Genomic DNA, 14,540 nt, shown 5'->3' on the forward strand with positions numbered 1-14,540 from the left:
TGAAAACCAGATGACTGAACATTCTTTTCAGTGATGGTTCCCTGAGTCTTGCTGCCCATGCAGAAAAGCCAGAAGGAAAGTTGGCCTATGAAAGAATCCTTTTCTTCTGATATGATAGGGTTTTGTTGCCCCCATGGTGAAAGACATTTATTATGCTTCCTCTGTTTTATAGAAATAGAAGTCTGCATTAAAAGTCTTTATTTTCCACCTTTTAGAACAACTAGATCTGTGGAGATGTAACTTTCACCTATCTATACTTTCTGTCATGCAAATATAAATAGCTAAATAAATGTAGTATGTCTGCCTTCCCGCATGTATAAGCACGATTGATTGATTGATTGATTGATTGACTGACTGACTGACTGACTGACTGACTGACTGATTGAAGCAGGGTCTCTCTGTAGCTCTAGCTGGCCTGGAACTTGCTATGTAAACCAGGCTAGCTTCTGTTTCACAGAGATCTGCCTACCCCTGCCTCCCTAGTACTAGAATTAAAGGTGTATGCCACCATGCCCAATTCTGGAAGCATTTTAAAACATAACCTGTAGGATTCCTGGTTTAACATACCAAGTAAACCTTGCTTGTACACAGGAGCATCTTGGAGTTTGATGGTCTGTTGTCTAACAAGCTCCTAACTACATTTTAGTTGCTCAATAAATGTTTATAGACTGAATCGAACAGGAATAAATTCCATTGAGAGAGGTGATTAAAGTTAGTGTAGCCATGCCAACTAATAAGGGAAGGTAAGCAATCCACAGTTTTGTGCCAGAAAAGGAAAGGCCCTGATTAGAATAAGGTTAGCATTGTTTTCTTGTGTGTTCACATCTGAAGTAGGCTTCTAGCAGAAAGCACAAGATGGCAGAGGTGAAGTTTTGAAGGGTGCCAGTTCTTGAAACCGAACTCCTAGATTCTCATGAGAAGGCCATTGTCGCCGTGAAGTTCTCAGAGATTTTTCGAAGAGGTACCAACTACAAATAAGGGATAATGACAGAGTGCCTGATGGGGAAATTTAAAAAGATGCTAGTTTGTCTATTAAAAAAAAAATCAACTTTAGCCTCCTGGCTGCATTGTGTAAATTTGTTGCACAGGAAGCATAAGTAAAAGCCATTTGGTTTGTGGCATGGGTGTGGGCGGGCTCAGGGGGTGGGGATAAAGTTGAGGCATTGATATAGTATGAGGAGAGGCAGATGGTTGCATTACACATCTTTTGTGTTCTTGTTTGCTTCTTAAAGCAGTTGCAGAATTTTGCCCTTGGCGATATTTTCTTCTTCATGCCTGTGTGTTCTGCTATGAATTTACTTTTGTCAGAGTGCTTTGAAAGAAAAGCCTTACTGAGGGGAGGGGGGGTGTCTTTCTTTTTAAACTTACACTATAAACTTGCGAAGTCAACAGTGTGTTCATAGAAATATTTTTTAAATGTTAAGTATGTTGGTAAATAGTGGGAGGATCAGTTTTTCTCTTTTCTTAGCATGGTGATTTCCACCATATTTTACATCAAATCAGAGAGAGATTTCTGTGAAATTATGCATGTGGAATTGATGATGCATGGATGGAGGTGGATAAGTAGACAGATAGAAGAGATACATTATTACAGCAGGGCTGAGGCCTTCTGATGAGAGATTGCACTATTCCCATCACTTACCTCAGGGACTCGGGTTGTGGTTTACCTACAGCATTCTGTCAGCAAACCTGACTTGGTAGTGTTCAAGGTGTTGATAGTGGGCTAGTACAAGTTGATGAGTTTTACCCTAGTGTGTGGGTGACATTTATTAGAAAATGCATATATATTCATATTTTTATATGAAATTTATATAGAAATTTATATTTATTCTATACTAAAAGCAAATTCTCTTTTGCAATTACCAGTGGCAAAGGATGTTTCAAAGCTTGCCGTCCCTACAAGGGGTGGCATTTATCATGGAAGCCTTTTAATAAGGAATTGTTTTAGGGCTATTTTTTTCCCTATCCCATCATGGTAGTCTGCTTCAGGATAATTAATGTCCTTTTTACAGTCGTAGTTCATCTTTCTTCCCTTGCTCAAACAAGAGAAGAGCGCACATGTAGTTGCCTTGGACGATGTTTTCCCCCTGTGATGCACAGACTTCTGGTTTGAGTGGGAACCTCCAGACTCGGACTAGCAAAATAGGAAACTTGCAATCCTAACCTTATTAAAATCCTTGCCGGGGTTACTCACCATTCTGAGGCAACTCCTTCCATTAATGAAGCCATTGTACATATCCTATCTGATCAGTTCTTGAAATGTTTTAGTAAGTCTATCTTACAACATTATAGGAAGATAATCAGCAGCCTTAGAAGGTCCCCATCTGGACTGTAGAGTTCTTTTACTGCAAGATGTTTTGCCTTTTTGAGATAGCTCTCGCATTTCATCATCTGTTCCACAGAGATGAAGTGCATATGAAAAGTCAGTGACTCCAGATCCATCTGTTGTTATTATTTTCCGCTGATAATTGGCTTGAACAATGAAAAGCCTGTGTCTGGAGCCTTTGAAACTGTACACCCTGTTTATTTTCTGGAGGTCTAGCTGCCACCGCACCCCCCCCCTTCATTTTCTCGAGTGGCACTGGTGTGAGGATGACATCTTTGACTCTGCATCAGTACAGGTCATTCAGCGTAGTGAGCTTGCATATGGATTTTTATCCCAATCCCTGTCTGTGTCGTTGGTTTTTTGTATTGTAACCGCCTTCCGGCTGCAAGCTTAGCCAGGCCACAACCCAGGGTTCCCTTACCTGGGTTGTCTTTATTTCTCTGTCCTCATTAAAATATTTAGAGTGTAGTATCTGATGCCTATGGAATCAGATACCACATATAATTTTATAATTCATTCCTTCAGTGGCATCCAGGTTCACATTAACACTGGATTCCACTAACAACAGTTCTATTAGCTGGGAAGCGTGAGACCCACTCGAACAGCCAAAATAGTCATGAGAAACAGCATTGGGAGCGACGGAGGCTTCTTCACGATGATATATTGATTAAATTTTTGTTCTATGGTTTGTTTACATCAAGGCTAGATCGCTGTGGTCCTGGGGATGAGTTTGTTTGGAAGGTCACTTCAAGAGAAGGTAGCTAAGAGAGTCTTCTGTTTCTCTAGAAGCCCCTTAGAGGACCCATGTTTTGTTCTTTGGGGCTTTGGGAGTCTTTTATTTCATTTCTTTTCTCCAGTAACTGCCATCATATGTGTTTGAAGTAAGCCTTTTTTTATAACATTAAAAAAAAAACAAAAACATTTCAGGGCAAATCTTTAATTTTGTTGCAAAATGATGTGATCAGTTGTGTTAATATTAATAAAATTAATTTGCTTTTGGAATAGAAAGCTCCTTCCTTCCTTCCTTCCTTCCTTCCTTCCTTCCTTCCTTCCTTCCTTCCTTCCTTCTTTCCTTCCTTCCTTCCCTCCCTCCCTCCCTTCCTTTCAGAAGAATCTGTCTACCCTCTTTAGTTCAAATCATAATTATAGGCACGTGCTGTGGACCAGAATTCGGCCTCAAAGTCTTGTGTGGATTTAGAAACTAGTAGATGAGCACAATCTTAACATATATTTCAAACAAATCATGTAATACTGTGAAATTCATTTAAAAAGTAATTGGGGACTGGAGAGATGGCTCAGTGGATAAAGACACCTGCCACCAATCCTGATGGTCTGAGTTCTATTCCTGGAACCCACATGGTGAAAGGAGAAAACTGACTCTCCAAAGTTGTTCTCTCATCCCCTCACACATAAATAAACAAATAAATAAATAAATAAATAAATAAATAAATATTTAAAAAGATCCTTTATTGTTAAGCTATAGAATTAAAATTCAATGTTTAACTGGTAATCAAAAGAAGAAAACAGTTTGTAGAGGAAAAAAAAAAACTATTAAGTTGCTAACACCAACAAGTTACTGGAACCAGATAGTTAACGGTCAATAGAAAGTTACTTCCTAGTCTGAGAAAAGGCAGCAGAAAATTCCCAGCCATAGCATGTTTTTCCTGTTGCTAAATTCCTGGGTTCTAAGGATGAATCACATTGAAGTATGGCATATTTTTCTGCGGAAATGAAGAAAATTGTTGACTGTAATTATGTTATTTAATTAAAATTATAAGTGGCTGAGGCCACTCAGTTAAAAGCATCCTTCCTAATACGTGGCTAATGTTTTTAAGTGAGTGGCCACGGATTGGGGACATTTGGAAGACAGGCATTTGGGATATATTTTTGGAAAGCTCACATTATTTTCCTTAAATGATTCGTGAGCTAAAGAGTGTAGCTAAGTAATATTTTGTATACGCGTGCTTATCTGTATTCTTAATACAGGGGCATAAGTATTATGTGTGTGACTGTATATAGTCATATAGGCCTGCATATGTGCCTTTTACATGTATGTATTTTATAAATGTATACAAGCAGTGTTTCTTGGTACAGACTCAGAAAGATGCTTGAATAACATGGCAGAGAATCAAGAGTTATGTCTCTGACCTTAAACTGGGACTAAACCATGTGCTTGTTTAAAACTCTCATTGAACATGGGAGATGGAAATGTAGCCCTAAGCAGAACTCCACTGCGGTGTCTCATGCCAAGTTGTTTTCCGGGTAGCTGGAAATACAACAGCATTATATCGCCCCTCCAAGGCATCCCCCCAGGAGTAAATCCTTAATTGCCAAGGAATACACTTCATTTTAATTGTTATTATAGCAACATCACATTTAAAGGTGGGTCTCTGTTTAGTGGTGTCCCCTGTAGTAGCTAGTGTCTCTCCTCAGAAGAGGACAGGTAGAAGGCACAGCGGGCGTCTGATTGAGCCAGTTATTCATTTGCTGAGTGTTTGTGTTTATGCAAAGGGGCCTCTTCCTGCATATTTAATCTAGAGTAAGGCAGTGGCTTTTGTTGTGTTTAGCCCACATACCTTCAGTCCTTCCTCACACAGCCGCCAGACTGGGAGCCCAGAGAGCCCTCTGGGCTTGGCTTCCAAGTGCCTGTAGTTTCTCCCTTGCAAACTCTGAACTTTCTTCCGTTGTGTGAAAATTGCTTCCCCTGCCCCAAAGCTCTGCAGCCTCACCATGAGCCGGTAAGTGTGTGCCAAGCCAAGCTGATACTTTTGTTTCATTTCGCAAATGTTGAGAGGGTATACTTTGCTGCCCTTCTGGGTGACTCCTGAAAGCTGTCCTGGTTCCTGGTTCCTGGGCGGTTGTCACTTGCTGGCTGATTTGAAATAGACCCGTACAGGTGCCTCTTAGGGAATGGAGCTGAATTTTGGACTGGTAGAAAGAGGCTCTTGGGGACTGGAAAGAATTAAAAAAAGAAAAGGGAAAGAGCGAGAACAGCTTTATTCTTCTTTGTCCTAACAAATCCTGTTTTGTAACTATTCTGCAGATACTGCTGCCATTGTGTGGTAAGAGCCTTCAAACTGTGCAAGACTGAACTGCAGGAAAACTGCAGCCGCTGTATTGTGTAATACAGGGCCAGGGTCCTCCCCCGAGGTCTGTGCTAGAATCCGAAGGTTCTTCTGTGGAAACTGAATCGGCTCCTCATTGATATTAATAGCACACTGGAGATGTTGGCCATGATGCTCAGAGAGGCAGTGGAGAGGGAAGGAAATCTGATCTTGCTGGGTGGGGAGGTGGGGGCGGGTGACAGCCCCTTGGCTCCATGGTAGAGGGGACATCTTTCCAGGCTCAGTCCGTCTGCATAATGGCATCCTGGCTTAACTGTTTGCTCTAGGAATTTTAATCTTGAGCTGTTTGTTTGACTATCTGGGGTCTGGCTTTTTTGTGTGTCTTCTTGTTCTGCGTTTAGATAGCACCACAGTCAGGGACTAATGCAATCTCTCTCTTTTTTAAAAAAAATTTTTTTAAGTGAATTAAAAAAGAAAGACTCAGCAATTAATGGAGCATCATTTTGGGTGATGTTGGGGGACATTTTGCTTTCTTTTTGAGGACAAAGTGTTTATTTTTTCAATGCAAGTTACTAAAACAGACAAGGTAAATGATGCAAGCATGTCCCATGCAAAGGTATTTCAGGGTGCAAGAATTGAATCTAGGGTCTCAAAGAAGGAGTTTTTGCTCCCAGTTAACTGTTGGCTGGATCTGAGTAACTCTTTTCAACAGAAGAGTGTGCTGTTCCCCCGCAGGTTGCAAACTGGGAGAATTGAAATAAAATTCCATCAACCTTATTAAAATCTGTGAGGGCTTGGGTCTTCTTGGGTACCAATCAGCCTAGAGACTTAGAAGCATTTATTAACAGTGGGGCTGCTGAAGGTTTTTAATGATAAAATTACAAATACTCTATCTAATTGTAAGTATATGACTTTTATACTCCGTTTTTAAGAGGAAAAATACTTTTTTTCATGAGGGGAAAGAAGTAACTCCGTCAGCGCCTTCTGTGATTAGCACTATTGTATTCTTAAATTTTGATTGATAGAGATAATAGTTTTCACTTAAAAATACAGACAGGTACTTTAACTTTCCATGACAATAGCTATTTGCATTTCTTTTATCTTTTTGTTTAACATTTGTGGGGGTTGGGATGGATTTGATTATTAACTCTTATTGCGCACTGAAGGTAAATCTAAAACAAAGGCTTTGTTAGCGCTTCAAAGGCAAAACAGCAAATATTGTTTTTGGGTTTCAACATGTACAGGTTGTTAAAGGATACCTATAAAATATTTTCACATGACCGTGACCAGGGTTTTACTTTAGAGGAAGGTAAGAGAGTGAGTTTTCCAAATGAGCCAGGCCGGTGGTTGTGATTTTTCCTGGGGGCCTGCCAGCCTGGAGTGATTTTTCCTCAGGCAAGCGTTGGCTGGGGTTGCCTGTACCACGTGGTGGCATTCTGTACAGGGTTTTCAAGTTTTGTCTACTAGAGCAGACCCCAAAATTAGACTCCATGATATGGCGAGGGTCCCAGAGGGTGAAGAGAAAGGCAGTAATAAAATGTTTCTGCCAGGGACAGGAGGGGGATTGGGTAATTGATGTAGTGGTAGATACTAGGACAGTTCTTGAGTAGAGACCAGTAAAGGAAATACAGCATTTATAAGTCAACCGCCATGAGTGGTGTCTAAGGCCATCCCTGGCTACAAAATCCTGGACAGAGGGCACAGTAGTTTATTTCCTGTCTCCTTCCTTTTGATTCTCTTTTGACACTGTTCCTTGCCCCCCCACACACACCTTGTCTTTCTACTTTCCCTTCTTTGAATTTTTGTTAAATCTGACTCGATATTTAAAGTTCCAAGAGCCTGGGCAAAGGCTTTGGGGGTGATCCCTAAGTGGAATTTCTTAAGTGCAGAAAATAAAATGACCCTTGTGTTATCATTTTTCAACCAGTCAAACATGTGCTGATATCCTTCTGTTTTCTAAGAAATCATTGAAAAATAAGAGAGGAAAGCCAAAATGAGTTTAGATTGACGACTTAAAGAGGCAGCACTCTCTTGGAAATTGGCCCATTTGGACCGATTTTCACAAGTGAAGTCAGTGTTGCTCAGTAGGAGGATGTGGGAGTGTGGGAAATTTGAGCCATGTTCTGTATTTCAGGGAAAGAAGGGGTCCTGGTGCCCTGTACCTGTCACACTGCTCCTTCATCATACCCCTGGCCTGGCTTGGCTCACCTCATGTCCCTGGAGAGACTGACACACAGTGGGTTCTCTACCAGCCTGAGCTGGACGGAGACTTGAGATGGATACTGGTGGTCACCTTCCAGAGTTGATTTTGGGTGGATATGAATTGGGAAAGAGATGCAGGAATCTTGATGGTGATCACTTATTCTAGATTTCATGAAAGAAAAGGGCGAACCACTTTCAGTGAGAAAAATAGAAGCTATGTTGTTCATTTCACAGCCTTGTGAAATGAGATCTCACCATCACACTTACCTGTGACTCAGTACTAAGTAGCACAAGGCAGCTGCTAGCTGGCATTATGTATCTCACAGGCCCAGTGAAGAACAAAACTTAGGGCAGTTTTGCCACACAACAGTGATATAAGGGCACGGCACAGCACATGTCAGAGGGAGGAGGGAGTGCTGGGGAGATAGAGAAAGAAGGCACTTGGGGTGGTTGGATTTCTAACCTTAGTGGTAGCAGGTGAAGTGGGGGTGGGGGTGGGGGAAGTTACCCTGTAACTTCAGGTAAGTGACCCTTGCTAGTGAAGAGGCCATGGAAAATTCTAGTGTTCATGGAATTTTAACTGTGACAGAGAATGCCAGGGAGGAAAGGAATCAATTTCTATTATATATATATATGCTGGCTTACTTTTTTTTTTGTTTTTTTTTTTTTTTTTTTTTTTTTTTTAGACAGGATCTCCCTGTAGCTCCAGCTGCCTGGAACTCACTCTGTAGACCAGGGTAGCCTCTAAGTCATAGAGGATCCGCCTGCCTCTGCCTCCGGAGTGCTGTGAGCCACCACGCCCAGCTTACTTTTAACACCTAAAGTCAGTAGGAAATCTTAAAAGAGAGAAAAAGAAAATGAAGTGGCATTTGGTATGGTGATAGCCTCTTTTAACAAGACAAGTGGGTTGGAGGGGAATATATTTCTTTTACCTAGGGTGTCTTTTTCTTTTTTTTTTTTTTTTAACTTAAAAGCTTTACATAATGCTTTAGTTGGTGCTTAAGATGCTGGTAATCAGGTAAATAGTTGATATATTTGATCAGTAAAAATGATGGAAAGCTGACAGGCAGTTTGGGAAACGGAAGTTTTATGCTTTGGGAAAAAGCGAATTGCACGTTTTTCTTCTGAGTTGTTGATTTCCAGTTCTTCCAAGCGCCTTATGATACCAGCTCAGGCCCCAGTACTAACCCCTAATTTTCTTGTCTTCTGTATTGACACATTTCATTTAATTCCGCATGATGGCAAACAGCTGTTGAACTATTAATCTTTCCTAGGCAAAACCCGAAAAATATCGTTCAGATGACTTTGCTAATGGATACTTTTTTCTAAAAACTAAAATCAACAGAAATAAATTAATGAGTGGTCAGATGTGCGTGCGCATTAAAATTTATGGAATGCATTTTACATCTCGCTGCGGATACTTGATGCATAAGTGAAAATTAAATGTAGCCAATTTCGTGCTACTTCAGTCTGTGTACGTCGGAGGGTCAGTAGTATGATTGTGGTGTTATTGTTTTTACCTCCCCAGAGGAAAAGCACACTTAAATTCTGAGGGTGAACCAGTGGGTTTTTAAAAGCTCCTCCTTCACTTACTGTATTGTGGAGGCCGCTGAGTGGACAAACACGCCTCATACTTACCTGAAATTGTGCTGAAGGTTTGAATGCAGCACCAGAGATAACTTTGTTCACACTAGGCCTTTTCAGCACTTTTCTTTGGAAATTAAATTTTAATGAGGTCCAGTTGTTTGCCAGGCCTATATGATAGGGAATCTCATCTGCATTGCAAAGTCTAATACTATAGGCCCTTCTGCCAAACATGCAAAAATAAACCCGGCTCAATAGATAAACGTATAAATTAGTTTAGAGCAGTTTAGAGCACATGCATTGAAGAAGGTCTCAAGAAAAAAGGAGGAAGTGTTTTGCTTTGAATGGAGCAGGGTCTGCCAAAGTCCACCTGCTGTTTAAGGTTTGATGAGTCCTGGACACGAAGCTCAGCACTAGAGCACTTCCCAGCATGTGGAAGACCCCAATCTTGGTCCCAAACTGAAAATAGTAAGAATAGCAATAATAATATTAATTTTTTAAAGTTCGATGAGTGGTTGTCTTAGAAATTTCTAGCATCAGAGGTGCTGCTCGCCCTGGTGTGGCGGCTCGCCCTGGTGTGGTGGCTCACCCTGGTGTGGCGTAGGGGTGGCTCAGGGGTCTTAGCTTTCCCTTGGCACCAGATCAGCACTGCTATTCCCCTTTCTTCTCACCGCTTATCATGAAGCAGTCTCCCCCCCACCAGCCAAGGCAATTCTGAGGACACACATCAGCAGGAAAGCACACGATTTTCATTTTCAATTTGAATTGTTTTGTGTAAAAACAAAAAAAGTTGGGGGGCAGGTTGCAGAGCAGTAGTTTTAAGTCCCAGCACTAGGGTTTTCCCCCACCCAAAGGGTAAAGATTTATGATGAAAACCTCCAATTTCCTCTAACAGTAAACATGAAAATTCTGATATCACTCAGAGCCTGCATCTTTTTTTCCAACCTGAAAGGCTAGAATCTGTACACACTTGCTTGTTGAAATGTCATAAGTTGGCCCCAGATCATTTCCTCAAAGAGGGTAGGCACCAAAGTGCCACTTCACAGCGTAGCCCTAGTGAAGGAAGGCTTTCACTCTCTCCAGGCTTTTATCGTTTGCCATTCAGGGCTGACAGCAGAGGGTGAATAGGGATCTACTCAAGTAAAATAAAACCACTCCACTACATATCATTGTAAAGAGTGAGCAAAAACATTAACATATTGGTAAAATTATAGGATTTCACCATCTTACAATTCTAGCATTTGGTCAGTGGGGATGGAATGAAACTTGTGGCCTATTACTAACTTGATCTAAATAATTAAGCACATGATTTTCTTTATCTTGGACCATATACTGATTCCAGGTACATGGGCAGGGAGAGGCAGCTTGTTTCTCAAAGGGTCATGTGTGGTTTTGCACACAGGAGCTTGCAGACGCTGGAGGAGATATAGGCTGAATTATGTTACATGCTTCTTTTGTGTTTTACAAAGCTTGATTTCAATTGTTTATTTCGAGTGGCATGAACCATTTTTATCTAACGTAGTAAGTAGATCTGGTAGATATAGATTAAGTGAAAAGTATTCTGTGAACAGTTTTCACCAGTAATTAACCCCATGCCCTTTTCCCAAATTGAAAATGGAACTCTAAAAAAAATCATTTTGAAAGGTTCAGAGTGGCAGAAAGCGTCATGTCTACAAGTGAGAGCTCTCTTCCAAAGAGGAAAAAAGTAAGTCCTGTGCGCTAATGAAATTAGAGATGCTTTGGTTATGAACCAAAGAGACACGTTCAAGTAAGCAGTCTGGTTTCCAAAAACAGGCCCTGTGAGTCATGTATTCTTCCACACGAAAGTGAATTGATAGATGGCACGGGGAGAAAGAGTTCACATGCAGAATTTGAAATGTTTCACCTTGACTTTTTCCATCCCTGTTGATTTTATGGCCTTAAAGACTTCAAAGACACGTGGTCCAGATAAGTGGAGGTCCTGAACTGGCTTTTGTGAACTGTGAAAGTCAATTGCCAGTACGTACAATTGAGAGCCTTGTCTTTTCGCTTGTGTGGATCCTGGGCATTCACTGAGCCACTTCCTTGACATTCAGATTGTGATGTGGTTTTGTTTTGTTTTGTTTTCAGGGTGAGAAGTGACCTTTTGAGGTGACTATAACCGAAGATTGTGTTACAGAAGCCAAAAACAAAAAAGGTAAATTCAAATGTAATTAGTAGAGTGGTACCTAGAACTTTATCACCTTTGAGGGCTCTGAATTTGGGTGTTTTCTTATCTGTAGTTGGCAAATATACTTGTATTTGTGAGTAAATGTACATGCAGCATACCTTAGAAATCTTAAAAGATTGCCCTTAAGAAATAGACTGTGTGTGTACTTTTCCCCTAAACAGTATCATACTTTCCTGTTTGTTGAAGCTGACCTGTAATTAATCTTTGCTTGTAGATGTGGTGGCTTTAACATGAGAAAGGAATATCCCATCACCAAAGTGGTGATTCATAAAATTAACTTGCCACAAACAAGGGTAATGCATGTCAGTGTTCTGTGCCGAAGTGGTGGCATCCAATTGATGTTCACCTGGCGCCTGTCTAATCACCTTCTTTCACGAATTAATAGTCAGGCACCATAGCAACATGCCACATTGATGTCACTGCTGAGTGCTGTGGGCACAGCTCTGGGGTGTCAGTGCTAGGCTGCCGTGTTCTCTTGACCTTGGTTGGAAATCAAACGCATTCTTGATTTTAAAATTGGAAGTTTTCAGACAGCCCAATACAGCTTGATGAATGAAAGCCAAATTTCCTTTTCTGGGACTCATATTTTTTCAGGGGGCAGAAGAAATACACTCCCATTTAAATGCCATAGATGCTGAATGTTCACTTGGTATCAAGAGGGTCTCTGTCCAGGCACTGAGCATCCTACAGAGAGAATCTTTCTGTAGGCCATTTCAGTCTGAAATTTGAAGTTTATTTTTATTCATTTATCGTTATTTTATTTTATTTTATTTTATTTTTGGTTTTTTGAGACAGTGTCTTCCTGTAGCCTCAGCTAGCCTGGAACTTGCTCTAGAGACCAGGCTGGCCTTGATCTTACAGTGATCCACTTGCTTCTGCCTCCCAAGTGCTGGGATTAAAGGTGTGTGCCACCACACACAGCTCATTTATTTATTTTTAAGTTATCATACAAGTGTATATTGTATTTTGAAGATACCCCCATACCCCTTTACCCTCATTTTTTCTTCATTTACAGTAACATTTCCATCTCACTTTTAAAAAATGTATTACTTTTATTTAACGTGTATGAGTGTATTGCCTGCATGTATGTAAGCACACCAGTGTTATGCAGTCCCCATAGAAATCAGAAAAGGGTATCAGATCCCCTGAAACTGGAGTTATAGACAGTTATTAGCCACCATCTGGGTGCTAGGAACCCAACCCCAGTCCTCTGCAAGAGCAGCCAGGGCTCTTAACCACTGGGGCATCTCTCCAAGGCCTTTCCATCTCACTTGTTAATTGATCCCTTAATAGTTCTATTTGATTTAGTAGATAGTGTTCAGTTAAGAAGAGGTTACTTTTTGGCCTGATTGAATTCAGTCTTTACTCAAATTTTGCTAAATTATGTTGATACATTTCTGAGATACAGACTTCTTTTTTTTTTTTTTTGGTTTTTTTGAGACAGGGTTTCCCTGTAGCCCCAGCTGTCCTGGAACTCACCATGTAGACCAGGCTGGCCTTGAACTCACAGAGATCTGCCTCCCTCTGCCTCCTGAGTGCTGGGATTAAGGTGTGTGCCACCACGCCCGGCTAGATACAGACTTCTTATTCTTCCATTTAACAAGGGTTTTGGTAGAACTTTCATAAGTTGAATATTATTTGTGCAGTTTTGTCATTAATCTCACCTAGTCTGTTTGGTTCTAGAATGCATCATGGAGGGAATAGATTTGTTTTTATACTTGTTTTCTCGTTTATTTGATCTGGGCTCCCTAAAAGTGTCTTGCCTCATTTCATTATCTATGTGGTTTCTATTCAACTCTGTGGGAAACCCCTGATTAATTTCCAGAGGGGTCTCATGTCCCTTTAGATGTTCCAGCATAGACGGGCTTGATCCCAACCAGTATGTAGAGTTATTGACCACAGCAGGATATGATAAATCAAGACTACTCTTGGCTGTGACTCACTTAAGGAGTTGGCAGATGTTTTCTGCCACAGGCTGCTTAGTGAACATTTTCTGCTTTGGGGTCATTGGTTCTTTGGCCCAGCCACTAGTTCTACTGTAAATACTGTCTCTGGTCGCCATCACCTCTAGAGCAGATCATAATCCAGGGTATGTCTCAGGCCAAATCCTGCCAATTGTTGAGCTCATCAAACTGTTAGAAGCAAAGGTTGCAGGAAAAGCTGAAAATTGAGATTTAGCTGAAAAAGCGTTCAACAGATGATGTGTTGAGGCCCGAGGGTATGGCCCAGTAGTGAACCATTTGTCAAGCATTCTGAGGTCACAGGTTCCACACCCAGCAATTAAACAAACACAAACCAAAAAAGTTGCAAAATTGAGCTTGAGACTTAGTTTAGCCACACAGTTCTAAATAAGAAATTTATCCCAATATTTCATTCCGATACCCTGAGAGCATAAACGATTTTTCTTTTAGTTTGGTATCTTTATACTGCCCATGCTTAGATCTCTTGATGTTGTCCAAATTTAAAAATATCATTGGTTGAGAGAAACTTTATACAATAGCACTTCTGGGAGTTTTTTATTAGGACTGACTGTAAGAGATGACTCCATGTTTTTTTTTTTTTAATGCATTCTTCATGGTCTGACAGGATGGCTCAATGGATAAAGGTGCTTTTGCAGTTTAAGCCCTGAGACCTGAGTTCAATCCCCAGAACCCCCATGAAGGCAAGAAGAGACTCCACAAAGTTGTCCTCTGAGTTCCATACTTTTACCATGCACATGTACCCCCCCCCCAGACATATGCACAGATGTACACAGGCACACTTAAAATTTTTTGATGCATTCTTAATTATCAGGGTGAAGTGTATAAAGCACTATATCGTTCGCTAGCATGCAGGTAAACCCCTCCTAAAAATGTTCTAGATCCTAAAAATACATTGTTTTCTTGTTGTCTCTTTTCATGAAGCAAAGCTGATTAGACCATCCGTGCAGTTTCTTTCTTTGACTGAATTGCTTGGGACTTGGTGTAAGAGCTTTTCCTTAATCTATATAGTTTTTCCATTTCTGATTTTCTTATCTTGGTGTTTGTCCCTTATATATAACTATTATTTTTTAAAAATATTTTATTATTTTTATTTTATGTGTATAAGTGTATTGCCTGCATGTATGTGAGTGCACCCATCTCATGCAATGCCGCAGAGGTCAGAAGAGGGCTTC

General features: G+C 40.7%; 1 protein-coding gene across 6 annotated transcripts in view; it reads left to right on the top strand.

The window, feature by feature from the left end:
* Nucleotides 1-14,540, top strand: part of Foxp1 (forkhead box P1) — a 425,908-nt gene that overhangs the window by 45,341 nt on the left and 366,027 nt on the right. For all 6 annotated transcript variants that reach the window (XM_017796949.2, XM_008828278.3, XM_017796947.2 and 3 more), the window contains exon 2: nucleotides 11,287-11,353. The gene's annotated coding sequence lies outside the window, so the exon portion shown is untranslated. The remainder of the gene's footprint in view (nucleotides 1-11,286; nucleotides 11,354-14,540) is intronic.

This window comes from Nannospalax galili, unplaced genomic scaffold (assembly GCF_000622305.1).
Source record: "Nannospalax galili isolate Female #2095 unplaced genomic scaffold, S.galili_v1.0 scaffold1013, whole genome shotgun sequence".
In the NCBI taxonomy this organism is placed as follows: Eukaryota; Metazoa; Chordata; class Mammalia; order Rodentia; family Spalacidae; genus Nannospalax; species Nannospalax galili.